Here is a 19,090-nt window from a genome sequence, read left to right on the forward strand (position 1 = left end):
AACCACTGCTCAGTGAAATAAAAGAGGACACAAACAAATGGAAGAACATACCATGCTCATGGATAGGAAGAATCAATATCGTGAAAATGGCCATACTGCCCAAGGTAATTTATAGATTCAATGCCATTCCCATCAAGCTACTAATGAGCTTCTTCACAGAATTGGAAAAAACTGCTTTAAAGTTCATATGGAACCAAAAAAGAGCCCGCATCTCCAAGACAATCCTAAGTCAAAAGAACAAAGCTGGAGGCATCACGCTACCTGACTTCAAACTATACTACAAGGCTACAGTAACCAAAACAGCATGGTACTGGTACCAAAACAGAGATATAGACCAATGGAACAGAACAGAGTCCTCAGAAATAATACCACACATCTACAGCCATCTGATCTTTGACAAACCTGAGAGAAACAAGAAATGGGGAAAGGATCCCCTATTTAATAAATGGTGCTGGGATAATTGGCTAGCCATAAGTAGAAAGCTGAAACTGTATCCTTTCCTTACTCCTTATACGAAAATTAATTCAAGATGGATTAGACACTTAAATGTTAGACCTAATACCATAAAAATCCTAGAGGAAAACCTAGGTAGTACCATTCAGGACATAGGCATGGGCAAAGACTTCATGTCTAAAACACCAAAAGCAACGGCAGCAAAAGCCAAAATTGACAAATGGGATCTCATTAAACTAAAGAGCTTCTGCACAGCAAAAGAAACTACCATCAGAGTGAACAGGCAACCTACAGAATGGGAGAAAATTTTTGCAATCTACTCATCTGACAAAGGGCTAATATCCAGAACCTACAAAGAACTCAAACAAATTTACAAGAAAAAAACAAACAACCCCATCAAAAAGTGGGCAAAGGATATGAACAGACATTTCTCAAAAGAAGACATTCATACAGCCAACAGACACATGAAAAAATGCTCATCATCACTGGCCATCAGAGAAATGCAAATCAAAACCACAATGAGATACCATCTCACACCAGTTAGAATGGCGATCATTCAAAAGTCAGGAAACAACAGGTGCTGGAGAGGATGTGGAGAAATAGGAACACTTTTACACTGTTGGTGGAATTGTAAACTAGTTCAACCATTATGGAAAACAGTATGGCGATTCCTCAAGGACCTAGAACTAGATGTACCATATGACCCAGCCATCCCATTACTGGGTATATACCCAAAGGATTATAAATTATGCTGCTATAAAGACACATGCACACGTATGTTTATCGCAGCACTATTCACAATAGCAAGGACTTGGAATCAACCCAAATGTCCATCAGTGACAGATTGGATTAAGAAAATGTGGCACATATACACCATGGAATACTATGCAGCCATAAAAAAGGATGAGTTTGTGTCCTTTGTAGGGACATGGATGCAGCTGGAAACCATCATTCTTAGCAAACTATCAGAAGAAAAGAAAACCAAACACCACATGTTCTCACTCATAGGTGGGAACTGAACAATGAGATCACTTGGACTCGGGAAGGGGAACATCACACACCGGGGCCTATCATGGGGAGGGGGGAGGGGGGAGGGATTGCATTGGGAGTTATACCTGATGTAAATGACGAGTTGATGGGTGCAGCACACCAACATGGCACAAGTATACATATGTAACAAACCTGCACGTTATGCACATGTACCCTACAACTTAAAGTATAATAATAATAAATAAATTTAAAAAAAAAAAAAGGATGAGTTCATGTCCTTTGCAGTGACATGGATGAAGCTGGGGACCATCATTCCCAGCAAACTAACGCAGGAACAGAAAACCAAACACCACAGGTTCTCACTCATAAGTGGGAGTTGAACAATGAGAACACATGGACACAGGAAGGGGAACCTCATACACTGGGACCTATTGAGGGGTGGGGGGCTAGGGGAGGAATAGCATTAGGAGAAATTCCTAATGTAGATTACGGTTTGATGGGTGCAGCAAACCACCATGGCACGTGTATACCTATGTAACAAACCTGCACGTCCTGCACATGTATCCCAGAACTTAAATTATATAATAAAAAAGAATGAGATTGAAAACAAATGTACTTTTAATATACTTTGCCTTGAAAAAGTCATTGATATTTTGCAGTTTTCTCTATACATCAAAGATTTCTCTAAGTTTTCCAGATATCTTGAATCTACAATAATTGTACATATTTTCTTTTCTGAATGTCTACTATATTTAGTAGACATTCAGATATTCTATTTAATAGATAACCATATAACTTTGAAGTAATTCTTAGAATAGCCACCAAATTAGAATATATGCCCCTTTAAAGGGAGATATTATTCCATAGAATAATTTAGATTATAGGCTATGGAAAACTAGTAGTAGGGTGTAAAAAAATAGAGGTACATGTACTTAAAGTTGACTCCATGTTGTCCACCCCATCTTTAAATTAAGATTCCTAGTTGCAACACCTTAAGGCAGATACTTTATCTATGGTTGTAACACTAATTTATTCCTGTAATAGCTAAGGCTTTAAAATGTGTTTAAAATAAAATGGAAATTAAGAAGTTGAAAAGAGCCAGTTTTTATTTTCAATTAGGTTCATTAGTTTTTTGTTCCACTAACATCTGGATAAGTTTTGCTTACAAAAGAAAGAACTAAATCTGTGTTTAGAGTTCAATTGTAGATTCAAAATATTTAAAGGAACTTTGTTCTCAATAAAAGATAGCATTAACATTAAGCTCTGTAGACAACATATGAAGATCCTTTTATAAATACCATAATCAGAATATGTTCATCAGTTGTTCTAAATAGGCAGCTACTTTATCATCTGTTCAAAATATATATCTTGAGTAAAATTTGTTGATTGATTTTAATAATATGTTAGTCTTTCCCTCTTTGAGGACTTCTGTATTAATGCATTACATTAAAAATAATTACAAAGCAATCTTGAAACATATTTCAGGTTAAAATCTGGCAAAGGATGAAAGTTTTAAATCAAAAAGTATAACAATTTAAATGAAAAACTGTTTTACATGTTTCCAATGTTTTTATCTAGGTAAAAAGTATAATATTTAGTTTATCTCTGTATTGTTGAATTTGGAATTGTAATCTAGATGTGTGATATTGTAATAGTCAAACACAACAAATTTAAATAAGTATGAGGAAGTCATAGTAAGACTAAGCTATTTGCATGCATATATTAAACTTTTATTATTGTGTAATTATAATTTTTATATGATTGACCACAATACTTGAATTGCACAAGAATACTTACACCACAAAATACTGTATCATTTATGCTATAATACATTGTGGATGTTAACACTGTTGATGTGCTGAGTCTATAGCATTCAAAGTTTCAGAACGGAGTTCTCAATAACTGTTCACTTATATAGTATTAGTCATTTTCAAATTTCATTCCAAAAAATGACTCACATTACTATAGATAATGCTAAAACAACTCCAATTTGGGTCAATTCACAAACTTATTTTAGTTGCAATAAGGTTCATATACCAAAACAGTACTTGCAAAAATTCACTTGTCCAGGACTCTACTAACGAATGTGTTCATTTCCAAAATTTATAACCACTCACAAACGTACCTCAGATAATTGTGAAGCTTGAAAAAGAGATGTTTATTTTTAATTCTTAATTTAAAATGTCTTTAATTATATTTAAAATGAAGTTATTTCACACACTTTTAACTACTATATATGGGGTAATGCTCGGAGATGTATGTAGGCAATGTTTTTCAGGGTTGACCCATGCTAGGAGGAGGAGAGCTTCAATTTATCTTGTACCAAAAGATGATGGGAGTGTTAAAGATTTTAGTTTCTATTCAGACCTATGAGAAGGCAGGCATATACTTTCCATGTTAGTGCTACTTATATCCTGCTCTGTCATTTCTTTTTAACTTTATGATCATCTCTTTTAAAATACTATGCTTAGCTCCATTTCCCTTCTTTTGTTTGTTTGTTTTGTTTTTTTGAGACAGAGTCTTACTCCATTCCCCAGGCTGGGGTGCAGTGGCGCAATCTCGGCTCACTGCAACCTCCACCTCCCAGGTTCAAGAGATTCTCCTGCCTCAGCCTCCTGGGTAGCTGGGATTACAGGTGCCTGCCATCATGCCTGTCTAGCTTTTTTATTTTTAGTAGAGATGGGGTTTCACCATGTTGGCCAGGCTGATCTCAAACTCCTGACCTCAAGTGATCCATCTGCCCCAGCCTCCCAAAGTGCTGTGATTAGACGCATGAGCCACCATGCCTGGCCTCCATTTCCCATTTTAAGAGTCAAAGTGTTCTTACTGACAGAGATTTACACAAATTCCAAGTTTCCTGTCATTTGATGTATAGAGAAATAACTTCTTGAAATTCTTACATGTAGGTGGAACCATACTACAAGATCCTTGACTTGAGGCTTAGGTGAAAGATTCATTGGAATAATTAAAATAAACATGCTAGGCATCTATAAACATGAAGAGAAAATAGCATACAGGTCCCAAAAAGGAATAGTTCTCAATTTAAGAGCTTGGTGCGCAGAAGCTTTCCCCAGGCTAAACTTCTGCCCCTAATCCCAGAGAAATCTTACCACATTCTTCTCACTCTGCCCTAAACCAGATAAATACAATTCTTGCTGTGTTCACTTGTTTGTATTGCTATGGCTGTTATCTATTGCTTCTAAGGATAAAAGTGTACACTGTTATAAGTAAATCATTGCCTGGTTTCTTTCAGGTTTAGCACCATTCCCTTGTAGTGTGGCAGCAAGAGAGAAAAGTTAGGCAGTTAGGGTGGGTCCTTGGTAAAACTCCTTTAAGCAGAGAAACAGCCTGAAAAATCAGGCTGCAGGCACAGATAAGAAAACCTGCACAAACCTCTGGCCCACTCAGATAAACGAACAAGGCCCAACATAGAAATGCCTTTATTCTTTGCGCCTAAGATACGCCCACAGCCACTTTAACAAGGGAACAAGGCTCAGCATAGAAAAGCTTTTGTCCTTTGTATAACCAGCAGGCTTCAAGGAAATAGTCTCTTCTCCTTTTGTGGGCATATACATGGTGGGTTCTGGTGGGTTCTGGTGGTCACTTTCATTTCCTTTTCTGGACAAGCTTTGGACGGTGAGCCCAGTCTCTATGAATCATCACTTCAGCTCCTGATTGGTCCCAGGGCCAAGCTTTCACTTCAGCTCCTGATAGGTCCAGGCTAAGCTAAGTAGCCCCTATGAATCATCACTTCAGCTCCTGATTGGTCCCAGGCCAAACTAAATCACACTTTCTCTAAGCAAGCCTACAGATTAAGCATATTCCTTCCCTTCCCAGTCCATAAAAACCCTGGACCCCAACCTCATGGTGGGCAACCAATTCTGGCACCCCTCTCTGCTGCAGAGAGCTTTCTTCTTTCACTTATTAAACTTTCGCTCCAATCTCACCCTTGTTTCTGCACTCCTTAATTCTCTTGGACATGAGACAAAGAACTCCAGGTACTATCTCAGACAATGAAGTACTGCTACCTATTTTGGTGCATTGGCAAAAATACAACATATTTTACTGCATTGGCTGGGAAGAAAGGGATTCATCTAAAGGATAAGAGCGGACCATTAACTCTTTACTTTCATTTCCAAGGCTTCTTATCCTAAGTATTTTTTCTCTCAAGAGCAAACAAAAACAGTGGGTCCCTTTCAGTCAGTTAAAAATGAATAGTGTGGCTGCCAGCCTTAAGACTCAGGGGAAAGGCTTGCCGGAGAGAACTTTTTCAATCTCCCTTTGCCCTCACATGTTGAAAATGTTGACTCTGTTCCAATCCAGTTTCCTTTCACAAAGGACCTAGCTGTCACATGAGGCCAGAAGGAGGTCCTCAGGGCAACTGAAGGCATCTGGCTGAGGCTACACTTCAGTGTTACCTGGAAGCCCTTGGACTAACTCCTGTCACCAACAGCCCATTAGGGAATTGGCACAGGGACTTCCAGTCTTTTTCTATCACATTTTCCTTCTTTTTGCAACTATCATGTTTCCTATCCCTGCTTTGTACGCAATGTTGTAGATGTTTTTGCAACCTGGGGATATAGTCTTATTGGGCAAAGTCAGCTGGAGCCTTAGGAATGTAATTCAACAAATTATTGTCTCTGTGGTTTCCTTAAAATGGGGGATTCCAAGACCTGGATCTGAAAACCTATTTATCTCCCAACAATAGCACTCAATGGAGATAAACAGGAAGCTATTTCTCCCCAAGCAACTATCCCCCCACTTCATTTAAGCTGTTCCTTTTCCCATGTGAGAAGCCAGCACTGCCCAGCAGAACTAAAATACTTTTCTATGAAACAAGTTGATATGGTTTGGCTATGTCTCCACCCAGACTTCATCTTGAATTCCCATGTGTTGTGGGAGGGACATGGTGGGAGGTAATTGATTCATGGGGGAAGTCTTTCCTGTGCTGTCCTCATGATAGTGAGTCTCATGAGATCTGATGGTTTTAAAAAGAGTGTTTCCCTGCACAAGTTCTCTCTCTTTGTCTGCTGCCATCCATGTAAGACGTGACTTGCTCCTCTTTGCCTTCCAACATGATTGTCAGGCATACCCAGACATGTGGAACTGTAAGTCCAATTAAATCTCTTTCTTTTGTAAACTGTCCAGTCTCAGGTATGTCTTTATCAGCAGCATGAAAACGGACTAATACACAAGTTAATTTTCTTCTGCTGGGAGACATACTTTAAGACAGCCTATCAAGCCCTAAAACTCTCTAACTTTTGTCAAAGTTTTTATCTAACAATTCAGACCTTACAGCACCATCTAGTGGGATGGAATTTTTCTCCTTAGGGAGCCTTGTCAGCTCTTTGCCCCAAATTTCTAGTTCCCCAATTTTTTTCTCTCTTACATCCCTCTATCAGTCATCAGGCCCTGTACCCTATTTGTAGTCAGAAAAACTCCACTTTCAATAGCCAGGAGGAAGCCATCCTGGTAAGACAGATTCCAGCCTTGATGCTGCCCCCATCAAAGGCAAAACAGCCATTCAGTCTTTGTGTTCTTTTAAGGCACATGCTCTGCATGTAACTACACTGGCATTTAAACAAAAATGGGATTTTATGTTTGGAAGTCAATTGGTGCCATTCTCTGGAATTCTAATGTTTCACTGGGGCCATAGGAAGGGAAACCAGAGATAGTATTAAAACAATCCCTCCGTTAAACAGTCTTGCCCAAATCCAACTACTACATAATCTCTCCCAGGCCACTAGGGTACCTTGGGAGCCTCATGGGCCAAGTGGGTCTAGGAAACCAGCAAGATGGAGGGCTAGGGTCACTCTGGGTCACTCAGAAAAGAGAAAGGAGACACCTTCCCCCCTCCTCTTTTCTAGTTGGGTAACAAACCATCTGCAGTCTGTACTCCTCTTGAGTGCATTCTAAAACTCCTTTGACCCTAGGACTCTAGGAAACTCCTTTGACCCTAGGACTTTAAAGAAACAAAAATGGCATATATTCTATTGTATAAGCACATGGCCATCTTACCAACTGCAGGAGGGAGAGAAGGCCTGGTCTCCTCAGGGAAGTGTAAATTTCAACACTATCCAACGACTAAATCTTTTCTGCAGACCGTAGGGCAAATGGTCTGAGGTTCCCTACATACAAGCTTTCTTTGCCTTGCAAGATAACCCAGATCTTTGTAAGCACTGTAAAATTAATCCTGCCCTCTTGGCAGTCATATCAGCCAAGCCTATAAAAAATAACTCCCCAAAGTCAGAAAAACAAACCCCTGGGTAACTCTCAAATGCAACTTTTAAATGCCCTACCTTTCCCCCTTATCCAGGGCCCCTAGCAGTCATATCATCAGCTCCTCTGGCTGTAACACCCAAGAAACCCCCAATTTCGCTGCTGTTTCTGCAGGAAATGACCAATGGATATGGTACTATTGGGGTTCAAGTTCCCTTCTCATTGCAGAACCTTAAACAAGCAAAGGGGGTCCTAGGCAAGTTTTCTAATGACCCCCAATAAGTATATAAAGGCCTTCCAAAATCTAACGCAAGTGTTTAATCTTGCATGGGGAAATGTTTTGTTACTCCTAGCCAAACCCTAATGGCTGCCAAAAAACAGGCAGCCCTACAGGCAGCAGAGAGATTCAGAGACAAACACCATGTCTCCTATAGCCAGTCAACAGAGAAATCCAGTCAAAAGGGAAAAGACAGTGAAGAAGAAAAAAAAAAAAAAAAAAAAAAAAAAAAAGGCAGGGTCCTCATTCCCAATAGAATGCAGAGAACCAGAACCAAACATCTTAATTACTGTAAACTGTCTTTGTTAAATAAAAAACCAGATGGCCTTTTTAAAAAGGCTGAGAGAAACTTAAGTGAAACACACCTCCCTATCTCGTAATTCAATTGAGGGACAGGTAATCTTAAAAGACAAATTTATTACCCAGGAAGCCCCTGATATCAAAAGGAAACTACCAAAGCAGGCTATGGGACCAAAGAGTACCTTATAAAAACCTCCTGAAGGCAGCCTCCTCGGTCTTTTACAACAGAAACCAGGAGGCGGCCCAGGAAAAAGAGGGGAAGCACAAGAAAAGAACAGAAGCAGTAGTGGCCACTTCACAGGTCTATAAAATCCAGAGTCCTGGCTGGGTGCAGTGGCTCATGCCTGTAATCCCAGCATTTTGGGAGGCTGAGGCGGGAAGATTACTTGAGGTCAGGAGTTCAAGACCAGTCTGACCAACATGGTGAAAAAAAAAAATACAAAAATTAGCTGGGCGTGGTGGTGGGGACCTGTAATCCCAGCTACTTGGGAGGCTGAGACAGGAGAACTGCTTGAACTCAGGACATGGAGGTTTCAGTGTGCCACTGCATTTCAGCCTGGGCAACAGAGCAAGATTCTGTCTCAAAAAACAAACAACAACAACAAAAAATCCAGAGTCCCCTGGTGCACCTGCTAATTGCTATCAGTATGGCAAACCAGAACACTTCAAAAGGGATTGCCCAGGCAATAAAAACGCTACCTCAACTCTGTCCAGCTTGTGGTAGGGCCCACTAGAAGGCAGACTGTCCCCAGAGGTGCAAGTCACCAGGTCCAGGGCCTGTCTCACAAATGATCCAGTAGGACTAATGGGTCCTGAGGCTCAACTCCCCGGCTCCATCAACTCAGACTGCCATTATGACCCAGGGACCCTGGGTAATTCTGGAGGTAAAAGAGAGGAAGGTAAACTTCCTTCTAAACACCAAAGCTGGTCTTTCTGTTCTCCTCCCTAATCCAGGCCTCCCTTCCTCCTATTGCACAATCGTGAAGGACTTTGCACTAAAAGCTCTTCATAATTTCTTAGCTAAAAGGGAATATATGGCCTCAAAATCTAAAGCTCAGCTCTGTCAGACTTCAGTAAAGTATGTAGGTCAGCCTTATCAAAAGGGATGAGAGTACCAGGTGAGAAAAGGATTAAGCCCATTTCCTTTAACAGTTAAAGAGGATTCTTAGGCATTAATGAATTTTGCAGACTGTGGGTACCTGGGTACAGTGGAATAGCTCACCCTTTATACCACCTCATGAAAGAAACTCGAGCAGATAAAACTCACTCCCTAACTTAAGAATATAAAACTCAAAAGCCTTTAACCAGTTAAAGCAAGCCTTGCTTGAAAGCAGCAGCCTTCTTCAGTCTTCCCATAGGGAAGGCATTTAATCTCTATGTATCAGAAAGGAAGGTGATAACCCTGGAAATTTTAACTAAGGCTCAAGATGCAGCTCAACAATCAGTGGGCTATCTAAGCAAGGAATTTAACTTAATGGCTAAAGGATAGCCAGCCGGCCTCTAAGAAGTTGCAGTGGTGGTTTTGCAGGTGCCAGAAGCCAACAGGTTAACCACGGGGAATAACTTAACTGTTTATAGCACACAATATAGCAGGACTGCTGTCCTCTAGGGAAAGTCTCTGGCTAACAGACAATCACCTCCTCAAATATCAAGCTTTGCTGCTACAGTGATCTGCAGTCAACCTAAAAAACCCCCCTTGTCTGAATGCAGTCACTTTCTTCCAGAGAAAACTAGAAAACCTAAACATTACTGTGAACAGATAGTGGTATAAACCGATAAAAGAAATAATAAAAATCACTGTTTATATTCTCTGTAGTTTTAATAAAAATAATTTTCTTAAAAAGTTCTCAGCTTAATTAAAAGTGGATATCTAAGTTATAGGTATATTTTTAAAGGCCTTTATGTTTTTTATCTTCATAAATGTTGTTTTTCTGGAAAAAGTTTTTTCTCAGTCAAGTGATTTATTTTTCTCCACTCTGTATTGACACTCTTGGTGCATGCATAAAAGGCCCTAGGATAACTTCTGGTAACCCAGGACTCCTTGAGAAAACAGAAAAGTCACCACAAATCCCATTTTGGGAAAAAGATCTGTTTTCCTCATTAAACCTCTGAAATTAGAGGCAAATAAATACCTCTCAAAATCTGTTTTCATCTTCCAGGTATGCCTGTTTATCAGGCTGCAGAAACTACATACTTTCTGAGCCCTATTCTTAAATGGTTCCACCCTAAGCTGCTGGATTTTCTTCTGCCTGGCTGTGTAGTTATACATGTGTTGCACGTCTAATGTCTATTTAAAAAGAGCTCTATTTAATTAACTTGAAAAAGGAACATCACACACCGGGGCCTTTCACGGGGAGCGGGGAGGGGGGAGGGATTGCGCTGGGAGTTATACCTGATGTAAATGACGAGTTGATGGGTGCTGACGAGTTGATGGGTGCAGCACACCAACATGGCACAAATATACATATGTAACAAACCTGCACATTATGCACATGTACCCTAGAACTTAAAGTATAATAAAAAAAAAAAAAAAAGAAAAAGGATAAGCACTTGGATCAAATATTTTTTAAAGGGAAAAATAAAAGCTCTGGTACGTTTCAGTTCATATGACTTTAATCTTTAAAAACTAAAAATAGCCTTAAAGATTACTGGTAAAATGCAAATATCTTCAAAATATAAATAGGTAGTCTAAATTATGCAAGTCACATACTAGTTTTGCTAAATATTTTAAGGTTTTAAACTGCTTCTTTGGTGTTTAAAAACTGTTCAACTTGACTGTTTCACAATGGGTAAGGTCTGGGAACATACGAAAGTAACCATGCCCCTAATTATGCTGAAAAAAGTCAAACTTTATCTGCACCTACTATATAATTAAAAAAACTTACCAAGTTTTACATTAAAGTTAAAAATTGCTAAGAGTTACCATTATAACATGTAATTAAGTCTACTGTATTAGTCTATTTTCATGCTTCTGATAAAGGCATACCTGAGACTGAGAAAAAAAAAAGAGGTTTAATTGGACTTACAGTTCCACTTGGCTAGGGAGGCCTGAGGATCATGGTGGGAGGTGAAAGGCACTTCTTATATGGTGGCAGCAAGAGAAAATGAGGGAGAAGCAAAAGTGGAAAGCCCTGATAAACCCATCAGACCTCGTGAGACTCATTCACTATCATGAGAATAGCACAGGAAAGACCAACCCCCAGGATTCAGTTATCTCTCCCTGGGTCACTCTCACAACATGTGGGAATTCTTGGAGATACAATTAAAGTTGAAATTTGGGTGGGGACAAAGCCAAACCATATCAACTACTGAAAATGGATTTACATGCAAGGTGTGTGAAAAAAGTAAAATGTGTTTTTACTAAAAAAATTGTAAGAAGGCATGGAAATGTACATTTTGCCTAGGGATAAAGAATTTTCTCAAATAAAGCAGAAGATTTAAGCAAACTATGGAAAAAACTGTATGAATTAATCTTACCATGAAAACTCTGTACACACATATTAACTAAATTCAAAAGAGTATTACATATATTTTTCTTTAAGTTCAGCATTAAAATAAAAGCACAACAAGGTACTCTTTTCAGCAAAATGTGTAAAGGGTTATAAAATGTTTGTAAAAGTCTCGCATCATGATCAAACTGGTTAAAATTAAATATAATTGTCCATAAGGTTTCATTAAAATTGGGGTTAACATTAATAGTTAACTAATGCAAGGGTAAAATTTGGTTCTTTCTCTTGAACAGGATTTTCATGTAATACTAAAGGCTAAGAAAAGGTTTTTGAGTTTTCAAATTTTTAAGTCATCATTTTAGAAAAACAAATAACTTATGGTAATCTAAAACTCCATTTCATAATATCAAGTGTTTTAGACCAATAACATATTTAACAGGCTTCCCCAAATCAATTGTCTTTCCTGACATCTAGCTTTCGGATGCTACAGAGGGTCTCTGGAATGTCCAGAAAACAGGTAAACAGAATTATTTAACATGTTTAAATACATGGAATTGCCAAAGTAATGTTTAATCTTCAGGTTATATTTCAGTAAATATTATTATTATTAATTAATTATTTTGAGAAACAGTCTCACTCTGTTGCCAAGGCTGGAGTGCAGTGGCGCAATCTTGGTTCACTGCAACCTCCACCTCCCGGATTCAAGCAATTCTCCTGCCTCAGCCTCCTGAGTAGCTGGAATTACAGGTGCCCACCACCACACCCAGCTAATTTTTGTATTTTTAGTAGAGATGGGGTTTCATCATATTGGCCAGGCTGTTCTCGAACTCCTGACCTCAAGATCTACCCACCTCAGCTTCCCAAAGTACTGGGATTACAGGCATGAGCCACCACACCCAGCCTTCAATAAATATTAACATATGTTATAAAACCATATGGGATGTCTAAGGTTCTAATGTTTAAATATATGCTATCAATTATAATTGAAATTATCTTAAACTGTTGTAAACCACAAAAATAACCAAATTTCTTTGACAATTGTGTTTCTAATTGTAAACACCCTGATCATTTTGTCATTTAAGACAATTGTCTGCTTTAATCCTCTTCATAAAAGGTTTATACTCAGCTGTAAAACTTTAACAGGTGCTCTCAAATGCAGGTTTCTAATAATGGAAAAGCATACAGGATTAATAAAAAGCTGAAATGTTTATAAATATCAAGCAGAATAAGAGTTAACTGAATGGACTGAACTAATAAAAAGCTAAAATAATCTTTTTAACTTTTGCTCAAGATATTGCTAATCCTTGTTTTGTTTTTCAGTCAATAAAACTTATTTTAAACTAGATACAGCCTTTAACAATTAAGTAAGGTATACTTCTGTAAACAAAATGTAAAACATGTTTGTTTCTCTCTGCCTCGTTCCTCTAAAATTCAGACACTAGTTGTAAGCATTCTTAACTTCTAACAATATATTGTTTGCATCAGTGCAATAAGAATGCATTTTCTTTTGCAACAGAACAATTTAAAAACTTGTTGATGGGTGCAGCACACCAACATGGCACAAGTATACATATGTAGCAAACCTGCACGTTGTGCACATGTACCCTACAACTTGAAGTTTAATAATAAAAAAAAAAAAAAAAACAAAAAAAACTGGTGTTTTGCCAAGGGTTTAACTAAAAGAATGTGTTTCCCTGTAAGAAGTCCAGCTTAACTTGAAAAGCCAATAAAAGCCCCTTGGAAAAACTGGCCTCATATTTTGTCTACACAGTCCCTGTACAGGGTTCCTAATCTGTGGTGAGTAAGAAAGTCACTTTCTAACAGGCCCAGAACACCACGCTCTTGAAATCTCAGGAAAAAAGGAGTTTACCCAACTCATAGGCATTTAAGGGTGCAAACCCATGGCTGGGCCCAGCTTTAAAAAGTCCTATCTAAGATTCCTTGTAAAACAAAGTTCCATCAAAGCCCATCTAAAAAGTTTATGTAAAGGTAATTATTCTTGCTGCAGTTTATGAAATAATCAGTCCAAGTATGAGACTGAAGTCTATTTTACAAACAACACAGTCTTATCATAATTTGTTTTTAACAAAAATGAGGACTGGAGAAAAAAATTGTTTCAAAACTTATACAGCTGTCATTAATTTCTAGTCTCAGTAGTTGTTTTCAAGTTTTTGCCTACCTACATTTTAAACTAACCCTATTCCTGTAAATCGACCAGCAATCTCCAGCTACTGCTCAAAGGAAACAAAAGGGAATGGGTAATGTAGAAATCAAAAACAATATTCTAGTTCTGGAGAATTATCCCACAAGTCCTGCCAGGTAATAAAAGTAAATAAAGTGCCCATAAGTCACAAATTTCTTTGTTTAAAAAGTAAAACCAAGAAAGCTAACTGAAGCCCAGCCCCTTGAATCCAAATCTTAACAGTCATAACTAGCCATCACTTAGCCTTGGAATTTTTAAGCCGTCTTTACCTCCACCCTTGTTTCATTGTAATACATGTACTCTAATAAACCACATTGTTTCTTCTCATCTAAAGGCTATCAAGCTACAAATGGCAAGGCAAAAGGAACCATGCATAAACATGCCTTTCTTCCAAGGACCCTTAAGCCAGCCACAAAAGAAACCCTAGTTGCTGTTCCCCACACAACACCCCTCTCCAGCAAAAAGTAGCTAAAAAAATCAGTGCCCAATCTCCCTAACAGCAGTTAGGGTCTCCACTCCTGATGGGGAGAATAAGAGAGAAACGGTAGGCAGTTAGGGTGGGTTCTTGGTAAAACTCCTGAAATCAGAGAAACAGCCTGAAATATCAGGCTGCAGGCACAGATAAGAAAACTTGTACAAACCTCTGGCCCACTCAGATAAAGAAACAAGGTCCAACATAGAAACACCTTTGTTCTTTGTGCCTAAGACATGCCTGCAGCCACTGTAATAAGAGAACAAGACTCTGCATAGAAATGTCTTTGTCCTTTGTATAACCAGCAGCAGGCTTCCAGGAAATAATCTCTTCTCCTTTTGTGGGCATGTACATGGGGTGTTCCAGTAGGTTCTGGTGGGCACTTTTTTTTCCCTTTTCTAAACATGCTTTAAACCATAATCTTGGCCTCTATAAATCATTGCTTCAGCTTCTAATTCATCCCAGGGCCAAGGTCTTTGGCCAAGCTTTCACTTCAGCTTCTACTAGGTCCTGGACCAAGCTAGGTGGCCCCTATAAATCATCACTTCAGCTGCTGATTGGTCCCAGACCAAGCTAAATCACACTTTCTCCAAAACAGCCTGCAAACTATGCACATTCCTTCCCTTACCAGTCCATAAAAACCCCGAACCCCAGCCTCACAGTGGGGAACCCATTTGGGCCCCACTCTCTGCTGCAGAAAGCTTTCTTCTTTTGCTTATTAAACTTTCACTTGAAACTCACCCTTGTGTCCACGCTCCTTAATTCTCTTACATATAAAACAAAAAAACTCTGGATACTATCTCAAACAACAAAATACTGTCACATATTTTGCTGCATTGGGAAAACTACAACTGTAGCACTACCTCCCCTTGCTACTGTTCCTCTACCCCTTCCAGTGGCTGTAACTGGTAGAGATTTATAGCTATGTGAATTCAACAGCCACCAAGTGAGCTTCTCTTGCTTCTGATGTACATGACGCAGAGTTGCTGCCTCTCCAAACTGCCACTAATTTCAGAGAAGCAAGCTGGCTAGAGAAATCTCCAGCCCCTTTTGAAGGGACTGGCTGATAATACTCTAGAGTACAATGGGCTTTCAAGCAAGCTGGGAGCTAAAGCCACCAAGTGAGACCAAAATGCCATTCTCTCTGCACTGGATGCTGTGCAACTCACCATGACACTCACAGTAAACCCAGTAACCTCATAAGCTTTTTCCACATCATTCCAAATCACTAACCCCTCTGTGGATAACCCTGTCAACACTGAAGGGGACTCCAGAATTATAGCCAACACCATATACAACTTTCACATCCCTCTTAAACACTGTCTGAGGAAGGAGGAAAGTAGCAACTCACCGCAATGTTTCTAGAAAAAGGTTTTTTTTTTTTTTTTTTTTAAATTCTGTTCACAGCTCTCTCTCTGTCTACTCACCACACCCTCTCAGACATTAAAACTTACCTCACCAACTGCTGCTCTCCTCAAACCCATCCCATCAAGGAGAAACTACAGGGGTGTGGTGCTAGCATGAGGCTCAGGAGGGAGCCTGCTAGTAAGCAAGCAAAAGAAGGGGCCATTAAAGAAAGATAAAATGAAATGCATTTTTTTTTTTTTTTTTTTTTTTTGAGATGGAATCTAGCTTTGTTGCCAGGCTGGAGTGCAGTGGTGCGATCTCAGCTCACTGCAATGTCTGCCTACCAGGTTCAAGCGATTCTCCTGCCTCAGTCTCCTAAGTAGCTGAGATTACAGGCATGCACTGCCATGCCTAGCTAATTTTTGTATTTTTAGTAGAGACGGGGTTTCACCATGTTGACCAGGATGGTCTTGAACTCCTGACCTCATGATCCACCCACATCGGCCCCCCAAAGTGCTGGGATTACAGGCATGAGCCACCGCGTCCAGCCATGAAATGCATTTTTTAAAGGGAGAGAAATAAAGAAAGAAGGAAATCATATGGATTCTACCTACCCCAGGTGGGGTGATCTCTTATTACCTTCCATTCTCCTTCATTGCTGAACTTTCTCCTGTGGGATAATACGACCTTTCTCCTTTCCTACACCAAAAACTATTTTCCATTTTTTCTTATAAATAATGCCTTTCCCTTTTTTCTTATAAATAATGAATTTCCAACTTCCCACTCTGTAACCTCCACTTTTTCTCCCACTCCCCAACACACAAATAACTCCTGCTCCTCACATTTCTTCAAGTATTTCCAACACAAATACAAATTTAAGTTCATGCTCAGAAGGCAGTTTTGCTGAAAGAAGTGGCATTTTTTTCTACTCAGTTTTTTCGTTAATTCGCCTTATCATGGGGAATTCCCCTCCCTCATTTCAACACCTTCTGCTCTTGGTTTGGCTACAGATATTTAAGTCCTCATGTTTCCTCTCGCATCTGCAGTTAATTTTCATAGGAGAAAAAGGGTGAATGATAATGACATTCTTTAAAGAAACAATTTCAAAATGCAGTCTTTGATATTTTACAATACAATTGGCTTAATAAAATCCACTAAGTTTATGATTAATTTGATTATTTTTCTAAACTTTACTTGCATTAAATTGTTCTACTAGAGGAAAATAAGGTAACTTCACTCTTAAAGTACTTAAAAGCTATACAAGTGAGGTCAGGTGCAGTGGCTCATGCCTGTAATCCCAACACTTTGGGAGGCCAAGGTGGGTGGATCATGAGGTCAGGAGATAAAGGCCATCCTGACCAACATGGTGAAACCCTGTCTCTACTAAAATACAAAAAATATTAGCCGGGCATGGTGGTGCATGCCTATAGTCCCAGTTACTCGGGAGGCAGAGGCAGGAGAATCGCTTGAACCTGGGAGGCAGAGATTGCAATGAGCCAAGATCATGCCACTGCACTCCAGCCTGGCGACAGAGCAAGACTCCATCTAAACAAATAAACAAACAAACAAATGAAAACTATACAAATGAGATAAGTCATGAGTGCTTTAAAGGAAAAAAAAATAATCTGAAAAGGAAGTTCAGGACTATATAAAAAAATACACAGATATGTAAACATGCTTGGTTACCTGACAATAACTGTCTTTCACTGGAACTAATTACTGTAGTAATTAAACACATTTGATATCTAAAAAAGAATTAGGTGTAGTCTTTTACTTTAAATACTTCACTTCAGAAACAAATTAAATTTTGAAAATAATCCACCATCAGGCTATTTATTGAGATGTCAATGTGTCAGTCAATCAATGTAGGATGTAGGGAGTTTTGTAACTCTCTTACTCTGGAGTTCAAAAAAAAAACAGTAATTCTTAATACTATATCAATATATCAGTTATATTATGTCTTTTATCCTTTACTCTTGAGCTAGTTCAGAAAATAAAATATTAAAACAATTATTGATGCCCTTTTAAACATATTGAGTTCAATTTTACCACAGCCATGATTTTAGGCACAGTTATTAATGAAAGAGATAATTTTCAAAGATATTTTAGTTGAATCAAGTAAGTTTCTGGACAAAATATGAACATCAATTTTGATGTGTGCTCAGAGTTAAAACTAAAAGAAAAACTCCCTTTCTACAAGATTTCTCACCGTGTCTTCTCATAGTAGACTTTGCCGAATTTAACAAACAGTCCTACTTTGAAGACTAACGTCCTTTTCCAGAGTTCTGCATCACCTGATCTCCCCACATTCTCTATACCTCACTTGCTGCAATACCAGGGTTACTGTTGCCAAGAGACAAGGAATATTATTATTGCATCATTAATGCTCTTATAGATGGGGGAATTAAAAAAAAAATTTAAATGGGGCAATTCTGAGTCCCAAATCTCAAAAAGGACAATGTTATATTGGATATATTAAAGATTAAAAACAAGTTCCTCAAGATACTTGAACTTAAGTTAAAAATAGTGAAGAGGGAGGAAGGAGAAAAAAATAGTGAAAATAACCAGTTAAACCATGTAGATTCGCATAGATAGGCAAACGTTTTTGTTTTGTAAGTATTGTAACTGCCTACATGTGACTTCAAAATTAAGTTGCAATTTCTGAAATACAGAATTTGGGGAAATATTCTCTATTTAATTTTTACCCCCAAGGGAACGTACTTTTTTTTTTTTTTAAATCCTTGAACAATTAAAAAGAGGCTAGTCATGGGGGTTCATGCCTGTAATCCCAGCAATTTGGAAGGCTGAGGCTGGAAGATTACTTTGAGCCCAGGAGCTCAAGACCAGCCTGGGCAATATAGAGAGACTTTGACTCTATAAAAAATTTAAAAAGCAATTAGCTCGGTGTGGGGATGCATATCTGTTGTCCCAGCTACTCAAGAGGCTGAGGTAGGAAGATTGCTTGAGCCCAGAAGGTCAAGGCTGAAGTAAGCCATGATCACACCACTGCACTCCAGCCTGAGAAACAGAGCAAGCCTTTGTCTCAAAAAGAAACAGTTAAAAAAGTATTATGGTTAATAAGTATTATTGTTTTGAGTGCCAATAACTAATTTCCAAAAAGAACATTTAAAAGACAGAGTTCTTCCCAACATAATATTTTGTTAGAGTATGTCCAATTTATAGAAACTATCACATAACTGTTTTAATAAGAATATCAAAATTACAAAGATAGGCAAGTAGGTAGATATAGGAAGAAAATTATTTGGCTAAGTCAGTGATCCATGTGATATTTTTATGATAGATAATTTATAGCATTTTCCAGTAAAACATAGAAAAGACTAAATACATTTTGGAGGGGCCAAAGGTAAAACAAGATACCT

The 19,090-nt window shown here is 38.5% G+C and overlaps 1 protein-coding gene across 1 annotated transcript in view; it reads right to left on the bottom strand.

Annotated features, from left to right (window-relative positions):
* TENT5D (terminal nucleotidyltransferase 5D) overlaps positions 1-18,040 on the bottom strand; it is a 31,033-nt gene extending 12,993 nt beyond the window's left edge. The window contains exon 1 of the mRNA XM_007992157.3: positions 17,920-18,040. The gene's annotated coding sequence lies outside the window, so the exon portion shown is untranslated. The remainder of the gene's footprint in view (positions 1-17,919) is intronic.
* Positions 18,041-19,090: the final 1,050 nt, after the last annotated feature.

The sequence above is a fragment of the Chlorocebus sabaeus genome, chromosome X (genome assembly GCF_047675955.1).
Source record: "Chlorocebus sabaeus isolate Y175 chromosome X, mChlSab1.0.hap1, whole genome shotgun sequence".
NCBI lineage: Eukaryota > Metazoa > Chordata > Mammalia > Primates > Cercopithecidae > Chlorocebus > Chlorocebus sabaeus.